The following is an 11,249-nucleotide window of genomic DNA, read 5'->3' as shown; positions in this document are numbered from 1 at the left end:
AGCTGCTTTCCAGCAGGTCGGCCCCCACCATGCCTGGGTGTTATTCCTCCCCGGGTGCCTGGGGTTATTCCTCGCCGGGTGCAGGGCGTTGCACTTTGCCTTGCTGAACTTCCTGCGGCTCCTGTCTGCCCGTTTCTCCAGCCTGCCGAGGTCCGTCTGAACGGCAGCACAACCCTGTGGCGTATCAGGTACTCCTCCCGGTTTTCTCTTATCAGCAAACTTGCTGAGGGTGCATTCGGTCCCATCATCCAGGTCATTAATGAACAAGTTGAGCAGTATTGGGCCCTGTATCGACCCCTGCGGGGTCAATACCAAGCCTTGGCCACACCAAGCCTTGTGTCCGTCTTTCTTTTGCCTTTTGTTTCCTCTTCCTGGCTGCTCCCTACTCTGGTGTGTGCACAGGACAGAGAAGCAGCAGCCACAGCCACAGTCAGCCAGCCCACACACCAGCTGCCTCTTCCCTTGCCCTCAGCAACAGGCTCTGCCAGCTCACTCTGCATGGACCCTTCCCTGGGAAACCTCCCAGCACCTCTGGCTTGCCATGACCCAGGCACGAGCTGTTCCCAGTTCCAGCCTCCACCAGTTCCTCTGCATTCCCCTCTGTCCCTAGCTTACCTCTCTCTGCTGGAAACCGGGGAGGGAAAACCTCCTCTCCCCCATCACAGCGAGTCCACCTGTAAGCATGGGGCACTGCCCGATTTGAGTGCAGCTCCCCAAACGGATACCAGCGCACCAAAACTAAGCCAACAGGCACAAAAAGACAGAAAACCAGGACAATCAAGTCCACAGGCAAAGGTGAGGTTTCTGTCTTTGTGGGCTTCCGAGAACAGGAGTGTGACTCTGTAAGTGGGTGATCAGGGCACCCTGATGTCTCTCAGGGTCAGCCTTGAGTCCCTCCTCGGAGAGCACGCAAGAGCTGCCTTCGGGGGCGGGGGTCTTCATTTCTTGTGCCCATGTACTCAGCAGGTCTTGCATGCGTGCTCAGGAAGCAGCAGCTTTTCACAGCCTGCCCTAATTTTCCCCGGGTAGGAGACAGCAGCAGTGTTACGAACTATGTGTTAGACATCCACATATTCCCATGGGTCTGAAAGCCCACCAGGCTGCCTGTTGTGCCAGAGGAGGACATGAACCCTTTGGCCGTTTGCCCGAGAACCTTTTTCCCACTGGTTGCTGTACTGCTGAGGAGAGGCAGGACTGGGAGGTGTAGGGGGCGGAGGGGCAGAGGGCATAAGGCAGTATGCCAGGGAGGGTGGCAATCGGTATTTCCAGCAGTCAGCAAATACACTAGGGAATGAAGTGGGGAAGATGGATTTGATGAGTCCTTGTGCTCCTTCTGCACTTCAGTATCCTGTCTGGCCTGGCGTCTCCCAAGAGCAATGTTTGTGCCAAGAAGAGCAGACAGGCAAAAACGCGTCCTTAGTGGTGAGCGTTAATGACACGGCAGCAAAAAGCGGACATTTTGTGCTCAGCTGAGCTGTGGAAGGGCACCTTCAGTGCCCTTGACAGGCAGGGTCAAGTTGCCCGTCTGAGCCTGAATCTCAGCTGGAGACCTGGCATTCCTTTGGGAATCAGACACTCCGGGCCTTGTCTCTTTTTTGCTAAGACAGGTGGTTACTTACAGGAGGCACTGGAGGCAAGAAGCACCGGGGCTGCTCAGGAGCAAACCAAGGCCTCGTACTTACAAGCATGCAGCCAAACACCAAGCCACATCCCGTGTCACTGTTCAGTCCCCCAGTTCATGCATTACTCTTCCCAAAGCTGTACCACCCACATCTCCCAGCAGGGACTGCTGCTCGAGTTACACCATCTTTGCAGTAGGTGGAGCTCTTCTGCGGACTCAGGGCTGTTGCCTCTGCCTTCCCTCTCGGGCCAGTCCGCACCTGGCAGCAAGTGAACAGGGCTCTTCAAAGTGTCCTTCCTCCCTCTGCAGGAGCCCCTGGGCATCTGCATGCCAGGTGCCCTTGCAGGGACTCCACTGGTGCCGTCATGTTTCTGGTTCCAGCAGTTAGGGGCTCTGTCAGCTCCCCAGGAGCTTGGTATCTCACGGGCACTTATTTCAGAGCAGAGCTGTTGTGTCCCGGAAGGCCTTCAGCACTTGAGGCAGCAACGTGCCCTTGCAGCAAAGGCGGCTGGCAGCATCCTGGGCTGCGTTAGGAAGAGCGTTGCCAGCAGGCTGAGGGAGGTGTGATCCTTCCCCTCTGCTCAGCACTGGTGAGAGCACATCTGGAGTGCTGTGTCCATTTCTGGGCTTCCCGGTACGAGAGAGACAAGGCCACACTGGAGTGAGCACAGCAAAAGGCCACAGAGAAGGTCAAGGTGCCTCACCCTGCCTGTGCATGCAGCCCTGCCTGGGCTCTTTTCTGGCAGGAGGTGGAAGGGCCTCTGCAGGCGCCTGGGAGAAGAAAAGCGTGCGTGCGTTGGCCGGGAATCGAACCCGGGTCAACTGCTTGGAAGGCAGCTATGCTCACCACTATACCACCAACGCATGCAGACCTATGCCCGCCTCCTGCTCGTCCCAGGCACTCTCTGACCCTCGCTGAGCTTTCAAGACTATCCCGGGAGTCTGAGAGGGGAGAAAGATGCAGCAGAAGGAAAAAGAATAGGAAGCAGCATTGCCCTGCCCCTGCCTCTTCTCCTGATGCTGCAAAAACTTGCAGAAGTTTCCACATAGGACGCCTCCCTTCCCATCACAGAAGCACGTGCATCTCAGCTCTGGCCCCGTGGGAAAAACATGCCCCTGAGAAGAAAATCCATCCGTCCCCAGAGGAGAGCATGTCTCTGTCAGGAAAGGTGTGAGCCTGTGTGGCTGGGAAAGGAGAGAGGGGGTTTGCACGCGCCCTGGCGACTCTGGGGGGAAGCTGAGGGTGACTAGAGGGATGGAGGGTTCACCGGGCACGCTGTTCAGCTGGAGGGACTGTGGCTGTGAGGCTTTGTCCAGGGCTGGAGCCTGGTCGCTCCAGGCAGCCCAAAAGGGGACAGGTGCCCCATAGTTGGCAGGATTCGAACCTGCGCAGGGAAACCCCCATGCGTTTCACGTCCATCGCCTTCCCCACTCGGCCACAGCTTCCTGCCCCAAACCTCTCAGCAGCAGTGATCACGTGCCCTGTGCAATGTCGTCCGGCCTGCTGCGAGTTCCAGGGCCAGGCTGCACTAGGGGGATGGGGGGGGGGGGAGTTCTCCTTTGCACTCTTTGGACACACCACAGCTGGGCACGCACAGACCCACAGACGAGCGCATTCAGACGTGGGCAGCAGGCAGGAACATGAGGGCTGCAATACACCCCAACAGAGGCACCACACCTGGGACTCCAGGGGAAGTGTCTCACTTACCTCCCAGTGCCTGCTGTGGAGTGAGGCGGACTGGACAGAAGGTGCCACCAGATGCCCAGCCCTGGGGAGGAAGCAGAGCTGGGGAAATCCTGGAGCTTCACCTGCCTCCCCAAAGTGCAGCGTCTTTTCTCCCTGTCTGCCTGTGAGGGCTGGGGGCTCTAAGCCCTGGGCTTGGGACCTGCACTGTGAAGGAGAAGTGCCTGCATGCAGGGTTTGAGAAGCCCTGAGAGGCGTAACCCCAGGGCTGCAGCAGCAGCCCCCAGCACCTGGTTATCAGGGTGACACCTGGGATATGCTGACACCAGGGCATCGTTTGACTCTCCCTCTGGTATCTCTGTGGCTGGAGGGGAGGAAGAGAAGGGAGCCCCGTGAGGCATCCCATGATGGTGGAGTGCAAATGTGTCAGGTCTTTAAGACGGGAGGGAAAGCAGAGAGAACAAGAGTAGGAGCTGAAGAGGAAAGACTGCAAGGAACCCAAGGACCTCGGTCCTGAAGTTTTGAGATGGTGGAAAGAGGAAACACACAAACAGCGCTGTCTGCTGGTGTGGCGGTTTGTGTGGATGGTGACCAAAACTCAAGTCAAGAGGCTGATTTTGCCTGAAATCCAATCTACCGCTCCAGGGGTGGGTAGGAGGCATTTCTGTCACTTCCTTGGGCCTGGTGCAGTGTTAGGGGCAGCCACCAGGCTGTCAGGGGGCAGCAAAGGCAGGGCTGCGCCACAAGGGAGGACGAGCTGGGAGCCGCAGGTGAGCACAGCACAGGCAGTGGCAGGGCCCTTGGCAGCTGGTCCCAGCCCCTGCTAGCACACAGCGTTGACATGGGAAGAGGTCTGTTAGTGGGACGTATATATACATCTATGTAATGTGGATTCCTCCAGCAGGGAGGCTTAAACACTCAGTCCGCCCAGTAGCTTGCCCCTGGATTCCTGGCATCCCCAACTGCTGGCACATGGACGTACGAGGCCCCAGAGCCCGCAGCCCCGCTCCAGTTGCTAGTACAGGCACCCTCACACTCACACTCATCCTTACACACACACACAGAGCTCTCAGTCGACCCCACGGTCCCTCTCGCAGTTGGCTGGGACTCCCCCGGTCCCTCTGGTACCCAGCTCCCCTGGGGTCTCAACCTTAGAGACACACACACACACACACACACACACACACACACAGAGAGACAGACATACACTGAAGTGAGTCTCCCAGTCGACCCTCCCTGGATCCCACGGTCCCTCTGGCAGTCAGCCAGGACTCCCCTCACATGCCCAGTAGCCAGCTCCCCTGTGCTCTCACCCTTGGAGACACACACACATACCTGGCTCCCAGGTCACTTCACCTACTTGCCAGCTAGTCTGGCTTGATGTCTGCTAGCAATTGCACACTCACTTGCGCACCCTCGCTCGCTCCAGTTGCTCATACCCCAGGCACAGGCACCCTCTGACCCACATTCCCGTTCCAGTTTCTGGCAATCAGACCCTCACTTGCTCCAGTTGCTGGCAACGCAGACACAGGGGTCTTCCAGCCACAGGGATCTACCAGCCCCCCTGCCCTGCCCCACCCCATTGCTGACACTTAAGTTCACTCATTCTGCTCTCTCCAGCTCCTGGCACCACACACACACAGAGGCCCCTGTGCGCCGTGGTCTGACTGCGGTTCATGGCACTTAGACCTCCACGCAAACACAAGCATGCAGAATAGGAAATACAGAAAGGAATTTACGAAGCTAGGACATACTGTGCTGATCAGAGGCAAGACGCGGCCAGAGAAGCGTACTGAGCAGCCCCATTCACGCTCAGCCAGCCCCTCTTTGTCCTCATATCCCTCTATCTTCCCACATTTATTCCTCCCCAAATCACCTTCCTTTGCCTTTGGTTCCTCCCCTGAAAATCCCACGTTACGTCTTATGCAATCCCCAAATGCTCTTCCCCTGCATCCCAGAACGTGCCCTGTACCTCCAGACAGAACCTCCCCTCTGGGCAAAAGGTGTCCCAGAGATCCACTCCTGTTGACTCATCGTGATGGGTTTCACACCTGGCCAATGGGGTTGATGCTGTCCTGGGAAAGCCCGGGGAGGAGCCCAGACAGGGTGTCCCTTCTCTCAGTAGGCAGGCTGTCTGGGTTCCCTCACCTGCCATTGTGCCTCGGCACTCTTCTGTGCTTGTGGAAACGAGCCACTGATGGGCTGATTGCTTTCCTGTGATAGGCCTGGGAGTAGCTGGGGCAAGGTACTATTCGGGTTCCCCAACCAGCCAATGACTCCCTGCACTCCTTTGTGTGTGGGGGGGGTGAGCTTTGATCACATAACCTAAGAATATCAAGCCTACTCTCAGTCTCAGCTTGTGAAAACCATGGGTTCACCGTGCAATATTTAGATGGATCAACACATCAGAGCAACAAGGGCTTAAGAGTGACATGGACGACTTAATTTTGTCTCTCACTGACTGAAATGGAGTTAGAGCACCTTCACAGGTCTCTCCACTGCACGGGACCGTGCAGCGTTTGTTTCCTCCACCTGCAATAACAGTGGCACCCAAAGCTGCCTGGCGTAAGCTGTAAGTGGGGAGGGAGGGAAACAAGCCCATTTTTCAGGCGAGGTTTAAGCTCGCTGTGCCCTCTGCACCACTGCTCTCAAGGTGGTCACACCCTCACAGGTTCCTCCACTGCCTTACAGGTAAGGCTGTTTTCTCCCAGACAGTTGCTCACCTCCGCTATGCAGGAAAAGGCATCCACAGTGATATTTTTCCTTCCCCTTGCATCAGCCTGAGAGGAAGCAGTGCCCAGCTCTGCGCTCCTCTGGTTCCTGCACATGCAGGAGGCCTGGGTTTCCTTCCCACCCAGGAAGACTATGGGCTCCGTGGGGAGGGGGCGCACCTCTGGGCCCCAGGCCAGAGAGCCTGGACACCATGTTGAACACAGCTGTGGGGACACCGCGTTGGACACAGCTGCCAGTCAGCTCACCAGCAAGGCCAAGGAGCCCTGACACTCCTCCAAGGCTGGCGGGCCTGGAAGGCACATCTGAGGCAGAGATTTGTCAAGGCAGAAAAGTCCAGGACCCTGGGAAAGAGGGCACTGCCAGGAAAGTGCCTGGGAATCGTTGCTCTAGCCTGCACCAGTTCCTAACATCACTTAATGCCTCGCCTCGCCTCGCCTCCCCTCCCCTCCCTTCCCCTTCCCTTCCTCCAGCACTGGTTTGCACTAAAGCACCGCAGCTGCTGTCTTTGGTGAGCACAGGGCAGTTTGCAAGAGACAGAGCCAGTCCCTGAGTCCTTCCAGGTGATGGGGCTTTCCCCCTTGGCAGGGTGCCCTGCCACAACTCAGTCATGTGGGGCAGCAAGGGGCCAGCAGGGTTGACTTGGTTTGGGGCTTCCTCCTTCCTCTGCCGCAGACAGAAATGGAGGTGCCTAAAAATGTCCTTGGGATGGCAGCAAGAGAGCATCCATTGGGCTCAGGGGTCACTCTAGCGCAGCTCTTCAGGCTTGGCCTGGGCAGCGGCTCTGAGGAAGTGTGTCAGCAGCAGGTCACCAGCAGAGGTGGAACCTGCCTCTCCAGGGCAGAAAGCCACCGGGGGCTCCCAGGGCTCACCAAGCCTGCACAAGGAAAGCACTGTGTGCAGGAGAGGCACGTGACTCCAGGTGGAGGGGAGCCTTTTCCTGGCTAGGAGAGCATCAGACACTCATCCACTCGTTGGGAAGCAAGCGCTCCCAGCACAATGCAGGCAGGCAGGCTGCCCCCTGGCTCTGGGGTTTCTGTCCTCCCCTGCAGAGGCAGCTCAGTTGGGCAAACACAAACTCCCCGCTTTCCCCTGGGTCTGTGCCAGGCAGGAGATGGCGTCATAAGGGCAAACCAAGGCGGCTTCAGCCCGGGCCCACGGCCTTGGGGCTTCCCGGGGGAGACTTTTTTCCTCTGTGGGACCAGGCCCAGGCAGGAGGAACGGCAACCCCCTGAGCCCAAGAGCTGGCACGGTCAGTGCCTGGGAGTGGCAGGGAGGGCCCTAACATCTCCCCACAAAGCTGCTGGGGGGAGCAGAGTGGCGCAGCGGAAGCGTGCTGGGCCCATAACCCAGAGGTCGATGGATCGAAACCATCCTCTGCTATGGCCCTTTTGCCCCACCCCGCTCCCTGAGAGGTGGGGCCTCTCACTTTGGGCACGTGCACCAGCACTCCCCGCAGTGCTGCGCTCCAGGTCACTGGCCAGGGCTGGTTGGTGGCTGTGCCACTCCTCAGCCCCTTGTCTGTGCTCCTCCTGCGTTCTCCTTTGCTTTCTCAGCATCTTCTCCCACCTTCTCCTTTGCTTTCTTAGCATCCAGGCCTCCAAAAGTGCCCCCGAGGGGCAGAGACTGCTGTGGATCACCAAGGCAGTGGACCACAGAGAGGTCGCCCCACAAGAGTGTGGGTGTCCTGGGCACAAAGCTGTTTCTCCCTTCCCTTCAGGGAGCCAAATCCACGGCTTCCTGATGGTGAGTGGGACCCTTCACTGCTCTGCAGGTGGGGAGGAGGTGAAGGTTGGTGCTTGTTCAGGAAAGACAAATCCGGTGGACTGCAAGACCCGGGCGATTTCTCCTCCCCAATCTCTTGGCTGCCATTCCCATATTAGGTCCAGCCAGGGGCAAGGCTGAGCACAGTTTTACAATGGGCACAATGTACATGCACACACACACACACACACACACACACACAGAGAATACGCACACATGACCTGGCCACGTCTATGAATGCAGACAGAGAGCAGAGCCTTTATGAGCACCCACAGAAACAGCAATGGCACTCACAGTGGCGTCACCACCACAAATGGCTCTATCCTTTTCCTCCCCGTGGGCTGGTCAGGACTAGAGTTCCGTAGTGGCATGTGCGCGCACACCTGCAGGTCCCTCAACTGCTATCCCAGACCATAGGCCTGTCCAGAGTCCCTGCCTGAGCCATGGCCCTTGTTTATCCATCTCCTGCTCCGACCAGCCGAATGAGCTGGGGAAAACTTCTTTGCGCATCCCCAAGATGTAACATAGGCCAAGGCTGGACCTGCTCCTCATGAACAAGGAAGGCTTGGCCGCAGACATGGAAAGCAACGGCAGGAATAAAGCCACATTGCCCAGGCATGCCACGATGGTCTTGGGAAAGGCAAAGCTTGACTTGTGTTGGGACTGGCAAGGGACACCAAGGGCAAAAAGGAGAGCGTTTACTGCTGCAACACTCTTGTTTGGGCAAAACAGGGTTTGTTTACCGCTGAGTGCAGCAAGGCCTTTGGCATGGTCCCTCATAGCATCCTTGGAGCTAGTCTGGTGAGTTGTGGAGAGGAGACCTGGCTGCTGACTTGTGCAGCAAATGGGCTGGACTGTTGGGCTCAAAGGCTTGTGCTCAGCAGTACAAAGGCCAACTGGTGGCTGCTTACTAGTGGTGTCCCTGGGGGAGCGCTTTGGGTGCCAACAGGCTTTAATGTCTTAAGGGGTGACCTGGACAGCGGGACGGAGGGTACTTGCAGCACATTTGTACAAGAGGCCAGACTGGAGCAAGGCAGTTGAGAGACCGGAGGGCAGGGCTGGTATTAGGAGAACCTCAAAAGGCAGGAGAAAGGGGCCAACAGGAACCTCCTGCAGTTCCACGCAGGCAAAGGCAAGTCACAGAATCACAGTATCACAGAACCGTTGAGGTTGGAAGGGACCTCTGGAGATCATCTAGTCCAACCCCCCCGCTCAAGCAGGGTTATCGAGAGCACATCGCACAGGATCACGTCCAGGCGGGTTTTGAATATCTCCAGGGAAGGAGACTCCACTACCTCTCTGGGCAACCTCTTCCAGTGCTCTGCCACCCTCCCAGGAAAGAAGTTTTTCCTCAGGTTCAGAGGGAACCTCCTGTGTTTCAGTTTGTGCCTGTTGCCTCTTGTCTTGTCGTTGGGCAAAACGCAGAAGATGTCGGCTCCATCCTCTTGACACCCTCCCGTCAGATACTTGCACACATTGATCAGCTTGCCTCTCAGGCTTCTCTTCTACAGGCTAAACAGGCCCAGCTCTCTCAGCCTTTCTTCAGAGAAGAGCTGCTCCAGTCCCCTCATCACCTTCGTAGCCCTCCGCTGGACGCTCTCCAGTAGGGCCATGTCTGGCTTGTACTAGGGAGCCCAGAATTGGACACAGTGCTCCAGATGAGGAGAAGGGAGAGTCCTCCCCCACAGCCTTCTCACTGAGGGATGGGGAAGCAGGCCAAGGAAAAGGATAGAAGCCAAGATAGCCAAGAAGGCGATCACATTGGTCAAGCATGATTTCCCTTTGGTGAACCCGAGCTGACTACTCCTGATCACCTTCTTGTCCTCCAAATGCATAGTGTGGAGAGCTGTTCTCCTAGATCTTTCCAAGATGATGGAGAGTGGCCTAGCAGTAACATCTGCTAGCTCCCCGGGCACGGCCGAGGCCAGGACACCGTCCTCCCTGAAGCCAACAGCAGGGTGACTCACGTTTCCCTGGAGTTCAGGGATTTTCCCAACTCTCCCACAGTACGAAGGCTCGCTCCCACCTGCTCCGGGAGCCTCATCCAGCGTTGCTCTGGAATGAAAATGCCTTGAACGGGCCACGCCATCCCTGACCCAGGAGAAACGGCCGTGAGCTTGTGGCTCGCTGCTCCGAGCCACTCCTAAAAAGCAGGCCGTGCAGGCTTTTGGCCTCCGGGACGAACTTGCTGGGCAAAACGGGGCCATTTGGGTGGGGGCCGCTTTCCTTCCAGGGAAGGACGCAGGAGCCTCTTTGATCTCCCTCCTACACCTTGAGCTGCTTGTTTCCACGAGCTTCTCCACTGCCCGAGCAGAGCCCAGACCCCCGGCTGGAAGGAGCACGAAGGCCCAGGCAAGTCCCCAAAGCACAGGGCTCTGGCGCTCCCCGAGAGCCACCGCTTGCCCTTTCCGCCCTGGAGGGGACTGCCCCGCTCTCTGGCTTTGTCTTCCTCGTCATGAACCTGCCTTCGTGCCCACGCTCCAAGGCAGCAGAAAGAGGCTGTGGCGCAGCCTGACCAGCTCCAGCAACATCATCACGGCCCTCACTGCTGCCCCAAGGGCGCTTCCCTGCAGCTCGCAAGGCTCCTTCCTTGCTGTTGGGCTTTGCCACGAGCCTGGAGGCTTGAGTCTCCTCTCCCTCACGGGCCTGTGCAGTCTTCACGTCCTCCCTCCCTGAACTTAGCCCACCATCTCCTCAGCGTCTGCCATGCGTCACCTGCGGGGAGGGATGTCTCTCAGGGTCAGCCTGAGTCCCTCCACCAAAAGCACTCGAGAGCTGACTTGAGGTGTCCTTCACGGCTGACTTTCGCCATGCCTGATGGCCGTGCTCACCACAAAGAGGGGGATGAGCCAAAGGCCATCGGCATGACGCAAAGCCACTTAAAACCCCTACGGACAGCTAGCCTGAGACCTCCGAGTTGGCGGGCCCTAGGAGCCCCGAGCGGTGGCTGGGACACAGACTAGTCATCTCAACGTCAACTCGTATGACGGGGGAGCAAAACATTTCAGGTGAGAGAGGCCAGGCCTTAGTCACCAGCGAGACCTCTGCAAGCAGCAGCAACAACCATGCGTCCAGGTGCTTCACGCGCAAGGAATGTTTTGGGTCCCCTGGGGCTCTGGGACACAGCATAAAAGCCTGTGCTGCGCCAGGCTCTGCCATCCTCCTCTCTTTGCCTCACTTTCCTTGGGGAACTAGGTAAGCCTGGGTGCGCGCGCTCTCTTCCAACGGGCCCAATTGCCGTCACGGTGGCTACTCAGCTTGGATAACGTGGCTGATGAGCTTGGCCCTTGGGAAGAAACGTTTCAGGAGCTCTGCCTCTTTCTCTTTGCAAGAGCGCTGGGTGATGGAGCGCTGGGAAGAGGAGGGCTCTTTCAGAGCAGAAGGGGGAGCTCTGGGCTCAGCTGCGTGCACGCGAGTAGCCCAGAATTTCCACCTGCAGCAGGTCGTCGC

At 57.8% G+C, this 11,249-nt stretch overlaps 2 non-coding genes across 2 annotated transcripts; one reads left to right on the top strand and one right to left on the bottom strand.

Annotated features, from left to right (window-relative positions):
• Positions 1–2,413: 2,413 nt before the first annotated feature.
• On the bottom strand, positions 2,414–2,485 carry TRNAG-UCC (transfer RNA glycine (anticodon UCC)). Its single transcript has one exon. It is a non-coding gene; the product is annotated as a tRNA-Gly (tRNA).
• A 4,861-nt stretch (positions 2,486–7,346) lies between these two features.
• Positions 7,347–7,418, top strand: TRNAM-CAU (transfer RNA methionine (anticodon CAU)). The gene has a single exon. It is a non-coding gene; the product is annotated as a tRNA-Met (tRNA).
• Positions 7,419–11,249: the final 3,831 nt, after the last annotated feature.

The sequence above is a fragment of the Struthio camelus genome, chromosome 12 (genome assembly GCF_040807025.1).
Source record: "Struthio camelus isolate bStrCam1 chromosome 12, bStrCam1.hap1, whole genome shotgun sequence".
NCBI classification, from domain to species: Eukaryota; Metazoa; Chordata; class Aves; order Struthioniformes; family Struthionidae; genus Struthio; species Struthio camelus.
The sequence above is the reverse complement of the archived record's forward strand: the minus strand, read 5'-3'. Positions and strand labels throughout refer to the sequence as shown.